Genomic DNA, 17,041 nt, shown 5'->3' with positions numbered 1-17,041 from the left:
CCTTGTCTGCCCCAGAACATCCATTCAGTTCCTTCGGTGCTCTGCGTGAGGCTGGGACCCCAGGCTAACTGCATGGCATCTCCTGGAACACGCTGAATCCTTAAGGTAGGTCCCTCCCCATTATTACCCCTGATCCTTCACTCTCAGGGCTGCTCACACTCCTGCCCCCTGGAGCATGTCCCCCCTGCCATGGCCTGTTTCCTCCTCCCATCAGTGCTGGGCAAACCCCGATGGTGGGTGTGATTCACTGCTGAGCCCGTTATCCCCTTACTGAAGGGTGTGGCCATTTGGGGTTCCTTGTGGCCTTTCCCTGGAGGGTGTGATGGGGCGCACGGGTGATATGGTGCCTCTTCAAAAGGGCCACACAGCCCTGCCCTGCCAATACTCCTAGTGGAAGGGCTGCCAGGCCAGAAGCATGTGTGTGTGTGTGTGTGTGTGGGGCGGTTATTTGGTTCCGAGTTCTAAATGGAAGGTGCCTCCCTGGTTGTTATTACATGCATTACAGTAGCACCTAGAGGCCCCAGCTGAGACCTTGGCCCCCATTGTGCCAGATGCTGCACAGACCCCAGCCAAGGTTTGGCCCCCATTATGCCATGTAATACACAGACCCTGACTGAGATCAGGGCCCCATTGTGCTGGCTCCTGCACATACAGACCATGAGAGACTGTCCCTACCCCAAAGAGCCTCAGTCTGGCAGTCAGGTGTAGCTGAGCCTAGCTGGGCTCAGACACTTTCAAGCCTTGTCTCCATGGGACATTACGTTGTGTTAGAACATGTGTTAACCCAGCACAGGATGCTGACCGCACAGGCCTGGTTTGTGCTAGAGGGATGTGTGGTGTTAGGTAATGTATTAACTGTCAGACTTAGTAGTGCATCAAGCCATCAGCTCACACTCTGCCAACAATGGCAGCCTTGAATGCCTTGAATGTCCCTTAGAGCACCTCTGTGCTTCTTCCACGCTGCCCACCATGCATGGGAACTGCTCCCAGCCAATATTCACAGAGACACCATCTTCCCCTCCTCGAAATCCCTCCTTGGAGCTTACCTTGGCCACGGCCGGGGCCTATTGAGCACTTGTTACAAGGAGACTCACCTGGGATTGGAAAGACCTGGGGTCAAATCCCTGCCCCAAATCAGAAATGGGGAATGAAACCCGGTTCTTCCAAATCCCAGGTGAGGGCTTCAACCTCAGACTCTAGGATACTCTGGCCACACGCCCACAGTCTGTCTCTCTCAGCCACCCCCAGCTGTCTTTAGAGCAGGTCTGAACTGGTAGGTGCTCTCAGAGCACCTTAATCTGTCTATGTCCCTTTGTGGATCTGGCCCTTAACTCCTATTGAAAGCCAATGGGGACTTAGGTGCTTTTTCAACATTTTACCCTGTGTTATTAGGCTGAACAAGAGCCCTGTGAAGAAACTGGTGATTAGAGTTAGTGAAGAATTTTCATCAATAACATTTTTAATGAAAAATGGTTTTCAAAAATATATGAATGTTTTCACCAAAAAACTTCATTTCATTCAAAAATGTTCAATAAAATGATTCACGGCAAAAAATGTTCATTTTGATTCCCTTAGACTGGAATCAAATGTTTGGAATTTATGGAGAAAAAGACTAAGAACTGAACTTAAAAAAAATCATTATGATTGCATTTGATTTTAATTGAATTTCCATTCTTTTTTAAACCATTTTTTAATCACTGTGTCAGAATACTGATTTCAGGAAAACTTTTGAATGAAAACAAAATTTTTGTCAAAAAAAAATCCCCAGTGTCGCCAGCCTCCCAGAATCCCCAGTGCCTACGCTCACCCTTTGCTCTGGGGCTGGGCTGGAGATGCAATGATAACAGAGAGCACTTGGCTGGGCTCCAGACTCCAATCCCTTCTTCCTGGCCAGCAGGGGCTGGGAGTTCTGCAGAGGGTGGGGCTGGATTCAGGCAATGTCGGGCGCTAGGCTCTCCCTGACATGGGGCCCCCATAGACCTGCCCCCTATCCATTGCATTGACAGTGGCTGGGTCCCCCCTTCCCATCCTAGAGAGACAGGTCAGCACATGGGCCCCCTCTGCCCCCAGAAAGTTTGGGGCATTAACAAGAATTTCTCCCCCCTTGCACACTACTTCCCTTAGCAGGGGGTGTTGGTTGTAGTGATATATTTTTGCAAGAGTATAATTTCGAGAGGCTCCCTCATAAGGAGTGGCAATATGAATATAGGAATTTTGAGCCAGCCCCTGGAAGCAGGGGTGCAGAGCACAGCATAGCTGTGCACAGCAGTTCACCGCAGATGCTCTCTAGTTTGTTTTTAATAAAAGATTTATTCCTTTCTCATTCACTGGGTTGTTGTTTAATGAATCCCAAGATCACTCCATGGTGTCAGAAGTGCTGAGTGACAAAGAGACTGCAGCAGTCATTTTGAGGTTAACTCCTGTGTTTGAAACTGAAAGCAGAGGCAAGGGGAGAAGGTGGAGCAGCAAATAGAGAAGAAACAAAAGCTTTTATATATGTTGTATGAGTACAATACTAGCCTGACTAGCTTAAGAAGGGAAGAAAGCCAAAAATGGATGTGTTGCAACCTGCATCTAGTTTGCGATTGTCAGACAATGTTGCAGAGAACTGGAAGAAATTCCAGCAGAGATTTGAATTGTATTTAGCAGTCACAGAGGCAGAGGAGAAAATGACAACGTGAAATCATCAGTGTTTTTGCATGTTTTTGGGGAGGGAGCATTGGATATTCATAACACCTTTAAGTTTTAAGAAGGCGAAAGCATGAAGTTAAGTCAAATACTGATTTAATTTGAGGAACACTGCATGCCAAAAGGAAAATGAGACCTTTTAGAGTCACCAATTGTTTCCATGCATGCAAAACACTGATGACACAATAGAAAAATATGTCACAAGATTAAAGAGATTCAGTAAAACCTGTGACTCTGGTGAGTTGACAGAGTCTCTGGTCAGAGATAGACTCATTTGTGGCATGAAAGTCAATGGATTAAGAGAGAGAGACTGCTCTGTGAAGGAGATTTAACTTTATGTAAGCGGGGGGATGGTCCCGCTATTGTGGGGAACTTTCCTGGCTTCTGTACTATCCCTGTGAAGTGAGCTAGCGAAAGGATCTGAGACCTTTCCTGCCCTTGAGGACTCCCCTGCCCTTGAGGACTCCCCTTCCACTCTCCTGTCTGGCAGAGTCCTCATAACCCCGACAAGGCTGGGAAAGGTTAAAGGAAAACATATCACCCCGCTCTGTGGCAGGGAACATCACAAACAGTGTCTCTGGAATGTCAGGGCAGTTCAGTCTGTTCCTTGTAGGTCCCAGGCCTCCTTCTCAAGCCCTGGCTGTGCTGCAGGGATGCTGCAGGTTCGACACTGGCTCTGGTGGTGGCCACACACCTGCGGGCTTTGGGTGGTGGGACCCTTCTTCCCAGTGTCAGTCCCCCTTGGGTTAAGATCCCCCTCCCAGTCTGGTCTGCAAGGACCATTGGCTGGGGGTGTCTTTCTGTGCTGGGCCCTTTGCCCAAGGTCCCCCCTTGGCTGGCCCCAGTTGCTCACCACACCTAGCTCCAGACTGCTCCAGCTCCACTCTAACTCAGCACTGATGCTGCTGCTCTGCCTCCAGCTGCCTGGGCTCCTTCTCTGGCCTCTCTGGCTCTGTGGCTGCAGCCCTGCTCCCAGCACAGGATCTGCCCTCCCTGGGCTGTGTCTCTGGCTCTGTGGCCGCAGCCCTGCTCCCAGCACAGGATCTGCTCTCCCTGGGCTACTTTTCTGGCCCCTCTGGCTGGCACGGCTCTGTTCCCTCTCAGCTTGGGCCCCTGCTCTCTCCTTAGCTCAGCATCACTCTGTCTGACCCAGGCAATTCCAGCTCACATGGAGGACCGGACCCTCCTGGCCTCCTGACTCCCTGATTAGCCTGCCCACCTGTCAATCAGGCTGACCTGGAGTGTTGGCCTCTCCCCATTGTTCCTGGGGACTGTCAGTCTTGGGGTCCTGATTTCCCATCGACCCTTCCCCTTTCTTTTGGTACTGGGAGGTAGCAACCAACTCCCCCCCCCCCACACACACGCACTGAGTTTTAGTAAGGAGAGAACAGTCCCCTTACATTTAGAAAAAGCTCTCCAGATCTGCAGGGCAACAGAAACTATGAAAGAACAAGCCAAAAAGCTGAATTCACCAGAAAGGGTTATCCACGTACTAAGTACAAAAGAATGTAGCAAAATGCCGCAGATCCCAAAAACAGAAAAATCAAGTGCATTCAGTTGAAGACAAGCTGGTTGAGGAGATGTGCTGGGATCAAGCAAATCTGATGAGAGGGGCTGGATATTCCCTATGAAAGTGAATGAAACAGTTATTCCACTCAAACTGGACAAAGGAGCTCAGGTTAATATTCTGTCTGAACAAGATTATGAGACTAAAAATAAGACAAAAAATGATGATAAAGCTGTGAAAGTATGATTTGGTTGTGAGCTACACGCCTGCTAAATATATGTTCCCTGCAGATGCACTTTCCAGAGCCCTGACTACCACTACAAAACCAGAGAAGACTTTATAAATAGAGTTGCAAGCCTATGTGTATCTGACTGTAAAGTCAATTTCGGTACTCAACAGGAAACTGCAACTAATAAGAGAGGAAATGGAGAGAGATGAATTATTGGTGATCCTTAAAGAAGTAATAATTAAAGGGTGTTCTGGTGAAATAAGCATTTGCTGTTCAAGAATGAGAGACCATTGGAACTGCAGACATGGACATACTGTGATAGATGGGGTGATATTCAAGGGCAAGAAGTCTGTAATACCAATGAACCTCCGGAAAGAAATGCTACAGAAGATCCATGAGGGTCATTTAGGAATTGTGAAGTGCAAACAGTGAGCACAAGAAGTGTTATATTGACCATGGATCAATCAAAACATTAAAATGCTTGAAATAGAAGCCATGCCAAGAGGCAGAACCACTGAGACCTCACCCAGTTCCACAAAAGCCTTACGAGAAAGTCGGCACTGATTTATTTCCCTGGCAATCAAAGGATTATTTAATAGTCACAGATTATTATTCTCCGTATCCAGAAATTTGCACACTAAATCAGTGATAGCCGGCATGAAGGGAATCTTTTGCAGACATGAAATTCCCGATGAAGTCTTTAGCTGATAATGGGCTGCAGTTTTCCAATGCAGATTTTGAGCAATTTGCCATAGATTGGGATTTTCATCACAAAACATCAAATCCAAATTACCCCCAATCAAATGGACATGTGGAAAGGTCTATATGGATGATAAGGAACCTTATAAAATGACTTTCAACAGTGGGGATGATTTTCATAAAGCTTTATTGATTTACCAAAGTAGAGCTCTGGAGAATGGCTCTTCTCCAGCTCAGCTGTTAATGGGAAGAAGGATCCGATCTAATTTACCAATCACTAATAACTTGCTAAAATCTCATAATAATGAAACCATACGGAAGATAAAAGAAAATGAGAAGTGGAAGCAGAAATATTATTTTGGGAAAAGGGCTCATGATCTCCCATCTCTTAACCCAGATGATAGAGTGTGCCTTAGGAATCACATCTCTAATGCATTGGGCCAAAGGATTGCCATTAAAGAACAGCTGCATCCAAGGTTTTATGTAGATCAGACAGACCAAGGGGACAGATTTTGGCGTAATAGAAGGGATCTAAGAGTAATCCCAGAAAGCTCCAAAATATTAACAGTACATGTGAACCCTGGCATTTCCCAATCGACCAATCATTTATCTTCAATGGACACAGGTGAAACTGGCAAGCAAGAAGAGAACAACTCAGATTATAATGAAAGGCTGATTCTAAGAAAATCATAGAGGGAGATTAAACATCCTGAAAGACTCAGAGACGTGCTAACCTGCCTGGAGAAGGATATTTGACATTAAATTCTCCACCTGTCTAGTAAATTTCTATAATTTCTATTACATAGGTGGGTGACTTCTGGCCAAGCTGACCCTGTAGAAAGATGCCCAGATGCAACCACTGGCCAGGGTGTGAGATGGGTACCTTCTGTCTGTCACAGCCCCAGCTGCACAGCCTGACTCTTTAGCTCACACTGTAGAGTCCCATGCAGTTAGCTGTGGAGAGCACCAGGTTACGCATTGGCTGTGTTGTCCCAGGTGGTGGCAGGCACAGAGCCAGGCCCCTTCTGCAGGGGGGACAGTGGTATGGGTACCACCAGGGTTACCTCGGAAGTGGCCCTGCTCTGCTGCAGGCTCACCTTGCACTGGTATTGGGGGGGCACCTGCTCCAATGGATGGTCAGAGAACAGACAAGGGGAGGAAATGGGGGTGGATACATGGCATGTCCCGGGGGTGGAAATTCCTAGTGCCAGGCCTGGGCAGGTGGCAGAGCAGCCTGGGTGGGGTGAAATCCTCTCCTGTCCCTGGGGAGATGCTCTGAGTGGGTTAGGTCAGACGATGGATGGGGCATGTTCCCTGCACTGCTGGCCCCTCAAGCAGTCTAGGGAGGTATTAACCATCCCTGCTGTCTCCTTACAGGTCCCTGCCTGGGGTGTCCCCATGGCGATGCGGTGGTGGCTCTGTGTGTGCAGCCTGTGGATCCTCCTCCTGGCACCGTGTTCTCTCTCAGGTAAAAACATTTGAATCCCAATTATTTCCCTCCCTGTCCCCCTTGTACGCTGCCCCCTGAAGGGCTGGGGTAGGGGCATGTGAGACCCAGTTACATCCCCGCCCCCTGGGACCTCCTCAGGCCTGCACAGTAAAAGGGGTCAGGCCCAGGAGGCTGTGGGGAGGAGATGACGTTGGGGTGACCAGGGTGTGTCCTAGCTCTGGGTGGCAGGATTGTCGGATCTGCAGCAAGTCGCCTAGCTCCTGTTACCCCTGAGAGAGGCTCCCAGGGCCCCTGACACTGATCCCTTCCTGTCCCGCCACGGGACCCGAAGGCACCGTGCTGCTAGACCTGCCCTACTGGGGACATGGATTCTCATGGCCTGCAAGGCTGAGATCGTCACAGCTGTCTGAAAGATGGGAGTGTCCAGTTCCCATTGGGATGAATTGGAGTGGCAGCATCAATAGCCCCAAAACCTTCAAACATCATGAGTCAGGTCTCAGCAATGAGGAAATTGGCTAAAATATCATCAGATTTTTTAAAAACAAAACAAAACCCCTTTCAGGGTCTTATTTCCCTTCTGTTTTGAGTCTTTGGTCACATTTGGGTCACATTTTCAAACTTTTCTCTGCAACCACTAGAGCTAGAAACTTACTTTTATTTTAAATGAAAGCTGAGTCTCTCAGAATCACGTTCCTCCAGGAGCTGGGGCTTTATGAAAATCACATGGTAGCCCAAGGGTTGGCAACATTTGTTATCAAAATCTCCTTGCTGGCTTTCAAAATCTCATCCTTATCGCTCTCCCTGTAGCCACATAGTGAGTGTCAGGTGCTGCAGCTTGGCAGCAGCTGCTCTACATGACCCATGTGGGACAGATGAGCCTGGAGACCCTTCAGACCAGTGGTTCTGAAACTGTGAGGCACAGTCCATTAGGGGGGCATAGGGGAATGTTTTTTGCGGGGCACAGCAGGATCAGGCCAGCCCCCATGGGGGATGAGGAGGGATCACCACCCAGTTCTGCTCTGCACCCAGAAAAGCTCCAACCCCAGCTGCAGCTCTGGGCCCCAGCCCTAGCCCAGCTCCAGGCCGAGCCACAGCTCCACTCCACCCACAGCGCAGCTCTGACCCCAGCCACTGCTCTAGGCCCCAGCCTTAGGCCAGCTCTGGCCCCAGATGCAGCTCCACACTGCCCCCTGCTCTGCCTCCAACCCGGTTCTCCTGTCATTTCCTCCACCCTTAGGCCAGCTTCACCTCTAGCCCCAGCTCCATCCCCACCCCCAGTTCTGCCCCCAGCTGCCCCTTCAGCCCAAGCTGAGAAAGTTTTGGCCATGCAGTAATGGAGGGCAGTGTGAAGAGATTCCATTACTGGTCGTCGAGGCATGACAGGAGAAGTTTGGGCACCACTGCTTCAGACACAGCTATTGTGCAGACATCACATAAATCACCTTCACATGCTTAATTCCCCCCAGAGACTGATCCTCAGAATGGTGACTCCCCATCTAAGTCAGTTTCTGTTTGGGGTATTGAATCCATGGAAGGGACGTGCATCGGTCCAAAGGTCCATCAAAGACCCCATACCCTCAGGCCAGGCAGAAGCCCTGTGGCCTCTCAGCAGCCATTGTGGGGCTACGTGGATCTGAAACTGGTCCATCAAAGAAGTTGCTCGCACTGGAAAGAGCTCGTAACTGGGTGCCATAGGGCTGTGCAAGGCACTATGAACTGGCAAGTGGCTTCCAGCTGAGGCCATCCCTTCCCAACAGAGTGTAGGTAGTTGCAAGACAGGCACCTGTGGAGGAGTTTCCAGGGGTTTGTAGGACAGCATTGGAGGACTAGCTTGTGCCAGCTGTGGTCTGGCTGTACTGCTCTGCGTCCACACTGAGAGTAACTCAGTTAAGCTACACATGGCTCAGCCTCAGGAACCTTCTGCTACAAGCTGTGCATGACTGACTGTGTGTCTGTACGGCTGGACCCTGGCTCAGTGACACCCTCTCCTCATTCCTCTCACTCAATCTGCTCCTGGGGTTTTCTGTTCCAGAGAAGTTCTCCCTCGTTGGCTCCCCACACCCCATGGTAGGGGTAGTTGGCCGGGATGTTGTGTTACCCTGCCAGCTCTCACCCCCGGCCCGGCTGCGCAGCATGGAAGTGCGGTGGAGGAAAATTGGATCAGGATTTATCCCAGTTCACGAGTACTCGGATGATGGTTCTCAGGAGCTACCGGGGGCAAGTTACCAGAACCGGACGGAGCTGTTCCCACAGGAGTTCATCAGTGGGAATGTCTCCCTGAAGCTGAAACAGCTCCAAGTGTCAGATGATGGGAAATACCAGTGCTTTGTGAAGAACCCAGAATGGAGTCGCGAAGCCACGACTGAGCTACGGGTTGCAGGTGAGATGCAGCACTAGGGGATGCTCTGCCTGGGCAGCCAGAGCATCCTGTAACCCTGGGGGCACCCCAACACTGAGCCCAGCTTGGAAGTAGGGTCGTGTGCTGCAGGGATCTGTGTGCAGGACTCAGTAGGGGGTGCTCTCCCCTCGCGCTTAGCGCTGACCCCACTGTGGCAGTAGCAGGGTCAATGCTGCATTAAACAACCTCTTTTCAATGAGATGTAAAGCTACAGACCTCAGCTCTCATGTTCATTGTGGTGCTGTTTGAGTCATCAGGACTAAAGGTGGATAGAAAGCTGGCTAGATTGTCAGATTCAGCGGGTAGTGATCAACGGCTCCATGTCTATTTGGCAGCCGGTTTCAAGCGGAGTGCCCCAAGGGTTGGTCCTGGGGCCGGTTTTGTTCAATATCTTCATTAATGATCTGGAGGATGGCGTGGACTGCACTCTCAGCAAGTTTGCAGATGACACTAAACTGGGAGGAGTGGTAGATACGCTGGAGGGTAGGGCTAGGATACAGAGGGACCTAGACAAATTAGAGGATTGGGCCAAAAGAAACCTGATGAGGTTCAACAAGGACAAGTGCAGAGTCCTGCACTTAGGACGGAAGAATCCCACTCACTATTACAGACTAGGGACCGAGTGGCTAGGCAGCAGTTCTGCAGAAAAGGACCTAGGGGTCACAGTGGACGAGAAGCTGGATATGAGTCAACAGTGTGCCCTTGTTGCCAAGAAGGCTAACGGCATTTTGGGCTGTATAAGTAGGGGCATTGCCAGCAGATCAAGGGACGTGATCGTTCCCCTCTATTCGACATTGGTGAGGCCTCATCTGGAGTACTGTGTCCAGTTTTGGGCCCCACACTACAAGAAGGATGTGGAAAAATTGGGAAGAGTCCAGTGGTGGGCAACAAAAATGATTAGGGGGCTGAAGCACATGAGTTATGAGGAGAGGCTGAGGGAACTGGGATTGTTTAGTCTGCAGAAGAGAAGCATGAGGTGGGATTTGATAGCTGCTTTCAACTACATGAAAGGGGGTTCCAAAGAGGATGGATCTAGGTTGGATATTAGGAAAAACTTTTTCACTAGGAGGGTGGTGAAGCACTGGAATGGGTTACTTAGGGAGGTGGTGGAATCTCCTTCCTTAGAGGTTTTTAAGGTCAGGCTTGACAAAGCCCTGGCTGGGATGATTTAGTTGGGATTAGGTCCTGCTTTGAGCAGGGGGTTGGACTAGATGACCTCCTGATGTCCCTTCCAACCCAGATATTCTATAACTCTGTGATTCTATGACGTTTACCCCCATGTTCTGCCCAAATCCCAGCTCAGGTGACAATAATATTCAGCCTCCCTGAAACTCCCCCTGCAGTTTCTAAGGGCTGGGGTATTGTTTGTTATTCCCTGGGCACTGACCCCACGTTCAGTGCTGCACAAGGGCAGTGGAAGGGACGGTCTCTGCCCATTGAGCTCACTGAGTAACGTAGCCCCAGACAATACAGTTCAGAAACATCAAGCCCCAGGTGAGGGCCACTCCTGTGATATGCAGAACATTGAGGTTGTTTTTAAATCATCTCCCATCTTTGGTGGCTCCTAGTCCAAAGGCTCTGCAGGACACATCTGCTTTTAGGGAGAGATTTAAATGAGTGGAGGGTGGTTGTGTGCAGCACAGGGAGAGGGAAATCCAAGCAGGAGGTGTGGCTTGGTCTGGGGCACCACTACCAGTACGGGAGAAGGACACCAGAGGGAACAATATTAGGAGGGTGGCACAGGAGGAGTCGGAACAGTGATGTAGGCAGTGTCACCATCCCCCACTTCCTGCTCTGTACCAAATTGCAGTGATTCTGACAGCTGCTGGGCTCCATCCCAGAAGTGGCTTCATTTCAGCAGTTGGTGCAGTGATCTCTGTGTAGCAGTGTCACCCTGTATATTCCTCAGTGAGATTTCAGGGCACAGTGCTGTATGGAAATGCAAGGTGGTATTATTTAATTTCCCCAATTGTCAGGATGAGGGATCCCAAGGAGGCTTTGCACATACGGGAATGAAGCTTTGCAGTCACAGCCCCCTATACCCAGCGGTATCTGGGGAATCACATGGTGCTACTAAAAACACAATTTCCTGATACACACTCTCTGTCTCTCCCTGCAGCAGTGGCTCCAGTGTTCATTGAGGTGCTGGGCCCCCGGGGTCAGGGGATTGAGCTGGTCTGTAGATCCGCAGGCTGGTTCCCCAAACCCGAACTCCAGTGGGTTGGAAAGAACTGGCAGAACATGGCGATGGAGACTGTGACCAACGTGACTCAGAACAGGGAGAACCTGTATAGTGTTGTGAGTCACGTCACTGTCACAGAAGGAGAAGACCATGGAGGCATCAGCTGCATAGTGCGGAATGGCCTGCTGGAGACCGAGCGACAATCGGCCATTCACCTCTCAGGTGAGTTCCCTCCCAGCCCCCCCATGCAGAAGGGGTGGTTGTTAGTACTGCCCAGAGTTATTAAGGCTGCTAAATTGTTATTGCTGTCAGTGTTGCTGTTCTTGAAGTTCCATGGATGCTCTTAATTTGGAGCAGCATGTCAATTCAGCAGACTTCAATGTTATTCATCTGAAAGAGCACAGGCTCCGTTCGGTGTTGAAGGTGCTCACCCAGGTTTATGGTCAACAAAACATGGTACTAGTGGCTCAAAGGAGCTACAGTTATACTAACGTGTGTGCTTGTGACATGGTACCTGCTCAGTCAGTGCACTAGGATGCTGTCCCCGAGACTAGTACAAAGATGCCCCTTCTATGACTTCTCCTTTTATACATTGATACTACCAAGTTGCCTATTTCACTCCAGACTTGGTTGGTGACCAACCCTTATCCATTATCCTGTCATCCCATCATTATCCTACAAGGGGTCAGTGTTTATCTGTACCATCTCTTATGAAAATGAAAGTGTTTACATAGTTACTTGAGAGATCTGTCGTGTTTTTGCACCATCCTCTCCAGTCAGGAATGTGCTTACCTGGTGTTAGCTAATACCTATTGTATTGTTATGTTTCCAAGGCCCAGTCTACTCTGGTTCACAGACTTTGGTTCACACTTTTAGTTATATGTAGGGCTCTAGCAAGGCTTATAGGGGTCACCAAGGGAATGTGGGGCCTGAGTCACTTGAGAATTGCACTCACCTAGGGCCTCTTTCTGGTACTGAAACAGGAAATGTCCTTCTAACCTGATTTATGGGGCCATTAGTGATGGAGATTTCTGTGATCTGGGCAAACTGCCTGTCAGGATCTGGGTTGAGTTTTGTGAAATGAACTCAATATCATTCTTGGAGGAGATGGTGCATTTGGTTGATAAAGGTAACTGTGCTGACATAGACTCAGGGTGTGTTTACATTAGAAATGATACAGCAGCAATGCGGTACTATAAACACTTACTACAGTGGTAGAAGGGGTCCTTCTGTGACTGTAATAAATCCACCTCTCTGAGAGGCGGAAGCTTGGCTGATAGAAGAACTCTTCCATCAACCTAGTTGTGTCTACACAGGAGCTTAGTTTGGCTTAAATACATTGCACAGGGAGATAAATTTTTCACAGCCCTTAACGATGTAATTAACCCAATCTAACTTTGTAGTGTAGACCAGGACTCAGACTCTGAAGAGCATTGGCTTAGTTCTGCATGAAACTCTGATAACAAAAATTAGCACTGTACAAAATCAAGGTAGCCCACATTCAATGGATTAAAAAGTGGCTAACTGATAGATCTCAAAGTAATTGTAATGGCGAATCATCCTCCAATGGGGATGTTTCTAGTGAGGTTCCACAGGGATCTGTTCTGGGCCAATGCTATACAATAGCTTTATCAAAGAGTTGGAAGGAAATATAAAATCATTGATGGTAAAATTTGCAGATGACCCAAACATTGGTGGAGTGGTACATGATGATGGGGACAGGTCAGTACTACAGAGTGACCTGTATTGCTTGGTAAGGTGGGTTCACACTAACAACATGCTGTCATGGATCCACAGGACCAGTGCAATGGCCTGAGTGAAAATTCCCATTTTGTCAAACATGTATTTCAACATGGTCAAATGCCAGGTCACACATCTATGAACAAAGAATACAGGTCACACTTACGGGATGGGAGACTGTATCCTGGAAAGCAGTGACTCTGAAAAGGACTTGAATGTGAGCTCCCAGACTGATGCTGGAGCTAAGACGGTGAACGCAATCCCTGTATGTATAAATGAGAATAGCTAGCAGGGGAAAGTAGGTGACATCACCCCTGTGTGTGGTGTTAGCCAGACCAGTACTGGATACTGTGTCTAGTTCTGGTGTCCACACTTTCATATGGGAAGCTTACAAATTGGAAATTGCTCAGAAAATAACTACAAGAACAATCAGAAGTCTGGAAACCTGCCTCATAGTTAGAATCATAGGAACTCAAGTTATAGAGCTTATCCAAGCGGAGGTTAAAAGGTGACTTGATCACAGTCTGTAAGTACCTACACAGGGGGAAGATTTCTGACAGTCGATAGGTCTGATGGCTGGAAGTCGAAGCTAGACAAATTCAGACTAGAAATAAGGTGCAAATTTTTAACAGTGAGGGGAATTAACCATTGGAATAAGTGACCTAGAGATGTAATGGATTATCCCTTACTTGGAATCTTTAAACCCAAACTAGGCGTCTCTTTCTATAAGATCGGTTGTGGCTGGAACAGAAATTCTGGGCTGGATGCAGGGATCACTGCGGGAGGGTCTCTGGCCTGGGTTGTACAGGAGGTCTGACTAGATGGTCATAATGCCTCCTTTTGGCCTTAACATCTATGCATTCATCAACTCATAACACACTGGGGCCAACTAGGAAAAAAATGTTCTCTGCTGAAATTATCTGGACTGGACGTGGTGACTGAGAACTGGCAGCTGTGTGACAGTGACCATCCGAGCAGCCAGCTGGTGCAGGCAGGGCTGGGCAGGCTGGGCACGGAGCCGCTGGCTGTTGGCTTGTAGCAGTGGGAGGGATTTGGGCAGAGCAGAGTCCTGGTTCTTGGAACTGATGCTGCGCTGGCTTCTCTGGTTTCAATGGCTCCATATGTGGCTGTGATTTGAGTGTGGAGGGGACGTTTCCTTCATTCCCATGGATTTCTGGGCTCCCTGAGCCAGGACTCAGCTGTCAAACCAAGTGGCAAACCCCATTCTCCAGCTCTAGGATGGGACCGTGCTCCTCACACGCTGCGCTCTCTGTTTGCCAGGTGACATCTTCCCCCGGGTTTCTCCCTGGCGGGCTGCATTCTGGGTATTGTTCACTCTGGTTCTCATTGCTGCTGGAGCTTGTGCATATCTTGGATACACAGGTAATGGGAATGTGTTATTTGCATGTTTAGAGCCTGGTGCTAGAGGGCACTGGGGTGGGGCATGGGAGTGTCTTATTGTTCAGATATTGACCTTTGGCTGGTTTTAGGAAATAAACCAAACTAACAAACACACTGGGGTCCCCACCCCCACATGTATTAGTGTATTGCTCAGTGTTTCCCCTTCCTTCCCTGTCTCACTGCAATATCTGATTCTCTGTCTTACAGCGAAGCAAAAGGCCTCTCAGAAGAAACGCTCTAAAGAGGAGGCTCTGTCACTTCTTGGTAGGTCTCCTGCTCTAGCCCTTGCTCTGCCTGTTGAGATGTGTGAGCTCTGTGACTGCTTGGTGTTTTCTGTGGGCTCAGTGCAATGAAAGGGATGGAGCCAGAAGGTTTCTGCCCAGTGATACCTCGTTTCCCCCATGTTCTCACACACCCTGATGATAACAGGTTGGAAAATGTGTATTTTGCAGCGGATACCCAAGGCTCTGTGCTTGTAAGATTCCCTGCATGTTGGTGGGGCAGGGACACAGGCCTGCAGTAACAAATCTGGGTCAGATTCTGTCCTACTAACCCTGGATAATTGCTTGGTGGTTCTGTTCTCCTTAAAGGAAATGACACAGCAAGGTCAATGACTCTCTGTGAGATGATTCCATCCCTGTGACTTTCTAATGCACAGGACACAGGGAGGGTGATTAACCCCTGGCACAAGCTGCCAAGAGCAGTGGGGAATTCTCCATCTCTTGATGTCATCAGATCCAGACTGGGCACCTTTCTGGAAGGTGCTGTAGCTAAACACAAGTTATTGGGCTCAGTGCAGGGGGAACTGGGTGAGATTCTCTGGCCTGTGCTCTGCAGATGGTTAGAGCAGATGACCTAATGGTCCCTTCTGGCCTGAAACTCTATTAATATGTGACATTCACTTGCTTGTGCTGTGGTAATAGACACAGCAGCACCTTTTTTTAAAAAAGTCCATACATCTAATTTATTCCTCTGTGAACTTTTCTATACTTAATAATGATATTGGTTTGCACTGTGATGGTGCTGAGTGGTGCTGACCTGTTCTGCTGGGCAGTGCGCAGACACACAGGGAAATATAGATGAAAGGTGCAGAGAACATGCCAGCACGGTGACCGGAGTTCTTAGGGCAATCACAGCGTGGAAGAGCCCTGAGGATTCCCCCCCTTTCATTTCCTTTGCCCTCTGCCATGCCCTCTTGTGGCCACCATTCCTCCAGCTCGGGAAGGATGCATGGGATTCCCCTAGCAATCAGTGCTGTTCTGTAACCAGCTAGAGGGGTCGCTGTGGAGTAAGTGACCCCGTCCCAATGGTTCTACTGGCCCTGCTGCAGCAGCCCAAGGCCTGCGCTACATGCAGCCCTGTCCAAGTTTAATTCAAGGTATGTTTTGAAACCTAATTAGTTAAATTGATGCAAGTGTGTGTGTAGACAAGGGCTAAGGAGTGAGAGACTCCCCAGGTCTCCTGTGTGTTGGTGCATATCACTGACTGCCAGCCCTGCTCCTGTCAAATCTACCGGCTCTGGCTCTGGGGCTGGGAGCGTGGGTGTGGGGTGTCTGTGACTAACTCCAGTCACTAGGGAGTTTACAGCACCACCCATTGTGTGTCTCTGGGTCTAATGCTTTTCTCTTCCCCATTTCAGAGACTGAGAAGATGACCTGGGAATCAGGTACTTGACTAAACCCTAGTAAATGTGTGTTTGTGCTTTCATACAATAATGAGATAGAAATATCACCACATACATAGGTGCTCGACCCCCCCCGTCCGCCCCAGACCCCACATCACTCCACCCCTTCCTCCAAGCCCCCACCTCTTCCCACCCCTGATCCGCCCCACCCCGCCCCCATTCCAATCTTTCTCCCACGTCCCTGCCCCTGCTCTGCCCCCGCCACGCTCCTTCCCCCAAACCCCCACTCTGCCTCTTCCCCGCCTCCTCCCCCTAGTGCACCAAGTCCCCACTCCTCCCACTTCCTCCTGGAGCTTCCTGAATGCCACAAATCAGCTGTTCACAGTGCTCTGGAAGCACTGGGGGGACAGGGAAGGAGTTGGTAAGCGAGGCCACGAGCAGGTGAGAGGTGCAGTGGGGAGGGAGGCAGAAGCGGGAGCTTGGCTGCTGGAGGGTGCTCCAGGCCTGGAGCACCCACAGAGTTGGCACCTATGACCACATACAATGTACACACTTCAGTCACCTTCATGATCATCTCCCCCTACCCTGGAAATAAACAAACACTGCAGATTTTGGAGCTCACGTTCTTAACAACAGAGAGTGAATTTAATGCGTCTGGAATGGCGGGACTCAAGCTATGTCTACACTGCCCAATGTTCAGATTACAGGAGTGTGAAAAGCAACGCGCACCAAAGAACTGCACTGTAATAACCCCATGTGGATACTCTGGGTGTGCACCAAAAGGTTCCTAGTTCACATGAACAGAGTCATGTTTGAAGAAGACTATGTCAGTGCGAACTAAGTACCATTTAGTGTGCACCACCAGCATCCGCATGGGGCTATTCTAGCACAGCACTTTGGTGTGTGCTGCAAATTATAGTCACGTAGGCCAAACTATGGGCTATGTAGACAAGCCCTTAGTGAGGGGCTGGGCAAACTTCCTTCATGAAGGTCTGTGGCTACATCTCAATTCTGACCTGCAAAATCCCTGCTATCCCGATGCTGGGCTCCCTGCACGCACACAGCTCTGCCAGTGCCCTTCAGTGCCCAGCTGCAGCCCCCTGCTATTCCAGCCCTGAGCTCC

The 17,041-nt window shown here is 49.4% G+C and overlaps 1 long non-coding RNA gene across 1 annotated transcript; it reads left to right on the top strand.

Annotated features, from left to right (window-relative positions):
• Positions 1–11,298: 11,298 nt before the first annotated feature.
• Positions 11,299–15,960, top strand: LOC113405777. Its single transcript, XR_003369568.1, has 4 exons — positions 11,299–11,375; positions 14,175–14,276; positions 14,502–14,558; positions 15,934–15,960. It is a non-coding gene; the product is annotated as an uncharacterized LOC113405777 (long non-coding RNA).
• Positions 15,961–17,041: the final 1,081 nt, after the last annotated feature.

The sequence above is a fragment of the Terrapene carolina genome, unplaced genomic scaffold (assembly GCF_002925995.2).
Source record: "Terrapene carolina triunguis isolate 2854851 unplaced genomic scaffold, T_m_triunguis-2.0 Scaffold50788, whole genome shotgun sequence".
NCBI classification, from domain to species: Eukaryota; Metazoa; Chordata; order Testudines; family Emydidae; genus Terrapene; species Terrapene triunguis.
This window is presented reverse-complemented; position numbering and strand designations above follow the sequence as displayed.